Here is a 5,404-nt window from a genome sequence, read left to right on the forward strand (position 1 = left end):
TATCCATATTAAACAGTCATAATTTATTCACTTGCAATGAACTCTCCTGATAAGTACTTTCAAAGCCAGCTTTACATTTTTCATTTGATATTTGACCTGAGTAATTCATCTGTATGCATTGGCTTTAAGCATTATTCTTTTTAACTTTCACTCCTAATGACTTCACCTCTGTTTCTGTATATTGAGTTACCATGGAGCTCTCTGATCATGTTGAGATTTCAAAAAGTAGATGAATGCATGCTGGCATTTCAGGAAGGAATAACTCATTTGGAATGTGAGGGCTCAAAAAATTAAGTCTTTGGATGAGCAAAATATACAGCAAGCTTGCTGGATTTTATCCACACGCTTAGCGTGATGTATTTATTAATTCTTATGCATAAAAACCAGCAAGCCAATTCCCACAACAACAGAGGTGAAAGAGTCACCATTAGGCCCCCGCCCCCACCACTCTCCCTCCTTGCCCCCCCACCCCTGGGAGAAGCGGGAGGGGGGAGCGCGCCCACCCACCCACCCACATTCCAGCCATCTCCCTTTCTCTCTGCCTGGGTCTCTGGACACCCACCCCTACCCTCCTACTCCCCTGCCCTCCTCACCCGCGCCTGGCCTCGCCCCCCCTCCTTGTTCCTCCTCCTCCCTACCCTCCCCCCTCCCCTCGCTGCCACCACCACTTCAGGGCGCGCATGAGAGATGTCTGCCACCAGCGTTGACCCCCAGAGACCGAAAGGACAAGATAATAAAGTGCAAAATGGTTCTCTTCATCAGAAAGATACAGTTCACGACAACGATTTTGAGCCTTACCTTTCTGGACAGTCAAATCAGAATAACAGTTATCCATCAATGACAGATCCCTACCTGTCCAGTTATTACCCGCATTCTATTAGCTATCCCTACTCTCTCAGTGAAGCACCATGGTCAACTGGAGGAGACCCTCCTATTCCATACCTCACTCCCTATGGACAGCTCAGTAATGGTGATCATCATTTCATGCATGATGCTGTTTTTGGACAGCCTGGTGGACTGGGGGACAACATTTACCCACACAGATTCAATTTTTTCCCTGAAAACCCACCTTTCTCAGCATGGGGAACAAGTGGATCCCAAGGGCAGCAGACTCAGAACTCAGCTTACGGAAGCAGCTACAGCTACCCGCCCAGTTCCCTCGGTGGTACTATGGTGGACGGGCAGACAGGATTTCATAATGATACTCTAAACAAAGCTCCTGGAATGAACAGCATCGAGCAGGGAATGGTTGGACTGAAGATTGGTGGGGACGTCACAGCTTCTGCCGTGAAAACAGTAGGTTCTGTGGTCAACAGTGCTGGGATGACAGGCGCTTTGTCTGGCAATGGGGGATCAAGTATAAACTTGCCGGTATCTAAGCCAACCTCTTGGGCTGCAATTGCTAGCAAACCCGCAAAGCCTCAGCCCAAGATGAAAGCAAAAAGTGGTCCTGTGATAGGAGGGGCTTTACCTCCGCCACCTATTAAACATAACATGGACATTAGTACCTGGGATAATAAGGGACCTGTGGCCAAAGTTCCAACTCCTCAGCAGATCCCTTCCCCTCAATCAGTCCCACAGCCACAAATCATTCAGCCTATTCCTGCCCAGCCACCTCCACTGGCCCAGCTGCCATACCAGAACCCTCAGCCGCCGCCATCTCAAAACCGGTGGGTGGCGCCTCGTAACAGAAATGCAGCTTTTGGCCAAAGTGGAGGAACTGGTAATGAGAACAACTCGCCTGGCAATACCCCAGCAAACTCCATCCCAGGCAGCGAATCTCACCCTGTCCTTGAAAAACTGAAAGCTGCTCACAGTTATAACCCTAAGGATTTCGAATGGAACCTTAAAAATGGACGCGTGTTCATAATAAAGAGCTATTCTGAGGACGATATTCATCGTTCCATTAAATATTCCATTTGGTGTAGCACAGAACATGGCAACAAGTGTTTGGACAGTGCTTTCCGCTCTATGAATAGTAAGGGTCCAGTCTACTTATTATTCAGTGTCAACGGCAGTGGACATTTCTGTGGAGTGGCGGAAATGAGGTCGCCAGTAGATTACGGCACCAGTGCTGGTGTCTGGTCTCAGGACAAATGGATGGGGAAGTTTGATGTCAAGTGGCTCTTTGTGAAAGATGTGCCCAACAACCAACTCCGACACATCCGACTAGAGAACAATGACAACAAACCAGTTACAAACTCCCGTGACACTCGGGAGGTGCCCTTAGAAAAAGCAAAACAAGTGCTTAAAATTATTGCTACGTACAAGCACACAACTTCTATCTTCGATGACTTTTCCCATTACGAAAAGCGCCAGGAGGAGGAAGAGGTGGTGCGGAAGGAACGTCAGAATTGAAATAAACAATAAGAATAAACATATATATGGTTTGCTATAAATATATATAAATATATATACTAGAACTGATATTAAATTTGATTATGAAAAATTGAATCTTTTAAAAAATTTGCTCTGATGCTATATTCTGGCATCAGGGGACTGTAAAACTTTCAGCTCCAATATCTTTTTGTGCAGGGGAAATTAAATTGTTGCAATTGTTGAGTCACCATTAAGTGACTTTCCCCTTCAGACTTTGTGTGGTAAAATGGTCTTGGGAAATCTTTGTGTTCCAGCATTTTCCATGGAACACTTATTTGTTATTTTAACACATGAGATTCCATTCACGAAATCATTTTACTTGTGCAAATAGTGAAGGGAAAGGTGAGTCTGCCACATAAAATCAACACGTGAGTCAGCCAAAGTGTAAAACCAATTGAAGGCGCATAGAGAGGACCTGCCTCTAGAGGACCTCCCCCAAGTGACTCCCACAAGGAAGTTTTCATCTTTAAAATAAGTGTCTGCTCTATGCCCAGCCATTCTCTCCACTACATCAGAGGAATGTGAAGCAATAAGGGAAAGAGGCTGTTTGTGGTGGTGAGAATGGCCAGGAACAGACGGGCCTATGGCACTAGACCCTTCTTTTAAAGTTTAAAAGGGCTAACAACGCTTGGCCACCTTGCATTTAGGGTCACTTCTGAGTGAGACATTCCTTTTTGTGAAATAGTCCAAGATCTCTAAGTCACCTCTTGCAAAATAGATGCCATCTTCCTAAAGCAGCACAGAAAGCTTGTAGGGCAGTTGTTAGTGGGAAGCTTGTATTATTTCTGTTGATGTAAAACAAATAAAGGGTTCTTAAACTCCAGCACATTTATGTGTATATTACTTATTCTTTTATTTCTTACATTTATGAATGGCTACCTTGGAAGCATCTCAAGGCAATTTAATATGAAAAGACTCAAAAATAGAAACATACATACCTAAACAAATGCCTCGCTAGTTCATAAAACATATCAAAAGCAGTTTACCAGAAAAGTTACATTAAAACATACAGTAAAAACTACATCAAAAAGATTAGAACCAGACACCAATTAACCATTGTGGAAAGAACTCTTACATATGTAAAGAAATAGTTTCAAATGCACGATAGATAGATACAGACTGGGGTACAAATCTCCAACTGAAAGGAAAGTCTCCAGTGGGTTGTTGTTGGCATCCATCTGTTTGGGAGACAAGGAAGAAATGCACCTCTAGGGGTGAAGTCAAAGTTACAGCATGCGCTTGGCTGTAGAGACCAATATGGGAGAAGACTTGTTTAGTTGCAACTGGAGCAGATGAAGGCATCTGGTTGTGCTGTTGCAGATGCACCACGGTGTTTCTTCTCTCTGGGCTCCTCCCAGTGGTTAGGCAATGTGCCAATGACTACTGGCTAAAGCTGTGTCAGAGCATTTGCCTCATTGCTGACACTGGCAACACTTGCAAAAGGTACAAAGGCACGAAGAAAGTCTTTGGACCAACAGTCAGGAAAACTGTACTGCTGAAAACTTTGTCAGGAGAGATCATCACAGGTTGAAACAAGCAGGTGAAGCAGTGGGCAAAGCACTATTAAGAACTGCAGTCACAGGAAAACATGGTCTCTGACAAAGCAATTGACAGTGTCCACTAGGCGCTGCCTGTCTTGAAAGAGTTGGCTGTTCCTTGTTCCCTTGATGAGCCAAAGAACATCATCACCTCTCAGGCATGTGGTAAAGCCTCAGGACAGGACAAGATCTCAACAGAAGTGCTGAGCGTTTCATTACACACTTCAACAGCCTCTTTGTGCAGTGTTGGGAATTGACAATAGAGACACACCTGTTTCATACATAATGGAAAGAGTTCCAAAGGCCCTCTTCTGACATTGAATGGAATGGACCTCCACATGAGACAGCATCTTCAGAAAGCCCTCTCCTTGAAAAGTGCAGAGATTGGTTGGGTATATAAAGCTGGGTATGTTCTTTTAGGTCCCAAGCGATATAGGACTTTATATGTCAGAACCAGCACCTTTAAGCCATGGAATGCATGCACTGCACTAAAAATAATGCATTGTGTACTGTAAAGCTCATTTTGGTAGAAACAGGGTCTGTTACAACTGCAACTAAACACGGTTCCTCTCATAAAAGTTTTCCTGTTTTTTTATTGAGTGCGGATAGCTGGCTTGGCAGCTCTCTGTTTAGAGAGGAAGCCACAATTCCTACCCAGGAGGGGTTACAGCATTCTAGCAATGATATAATCCAGACACATTAGATGAGGCTCCAAATTCCTGAACAGTTATAAATGATATCAAGCAAAATATTTTCCCCTTTGTACCTCTAAGCAAAGATTAACCGGCTTTGAGGCCAATGTTTAAGGGACAGTGCAGAATTAAAAATGTTTATGGATCACTACAGAAACTATCTTGCATTGTGAATAAATAAATGCTTTGTGAAAAATACCCAGTTTGATACTTTGCTATCACTTGATTAGATTACAGAAATACTGCATATGTGTACATTTGATCGTGTATCCACTGCAACACAGGAATGGGAGAGGCCCTCCATGAACCTATCCATCTCCCAGGAGCACACTTGGCCACATATGCACATCGATGCAAGTGGATTGAAGGTCCTCTTACCATTCTGTTGCCCTTGTTGAACTCTCCTATCACAAATCATTTCCATTTCAATGATTCAAAACTGTGTTCTCAGGATGATGAAGTGATAGCCAAACCACAGAGGTCTGCTTATAGCATAGATTTTATCTGAGAACAGAGTGTTTTAGGTTTTGCAGGCATATTTCCAATTTGTTGTAAACAGTCAAGGTTTAAGAAAACTTATCCTTTGATTTCCATCATGGTTTCAGTGCAATTTTCATCTCAGCTCATGAGAAACTGCCTTATACTGGGTAGGACCACTGGTCCATCCAGTTCAGTACTATCTGTTTTACTAGCAAGAGCTCTCCAAGGTCTCAGCCAGAGACCTTTTGAACCTGCAACTTGAGATCCTCTTAACTGGAGTTTCCAGGATTTGCTCTGCCTTTGAGCTATAGCCTT

General features: G+C 43.7%; 1 pseudogene across 1 annotated transcript; it reads left to right on the forward strand.

Annotated features, from left to right (window-relative positions):
• Positions 1 to 643: 643 nt before the first annotated feature.
• Positions 644 to 2,384, forward strand: LOC309340815 (YTH domain-containing family protein 1 pseudogene; annotated as a pseudogene). Its single transcript has one exon. The product of its transcript is annotated as a YTH domain-containing family protein 1 pseudogene (transcript).
• The last annotated feature ends 3,020 nt before the right edge of the window (positions 2,385 to 5,404 follow it).

The sequence above is a fragment of the Podarcis erhardii genome (assembly GCF_964252035.2).
Source record: "Podarcis erhardii genome assembly, chromosome: 4".
Lineage (NCBI taxonomy): Eukaryota > Metazoa > Chordata > Lepidosauria > Squamata > Lacertidae > Podarcis > Podarcis erhardii.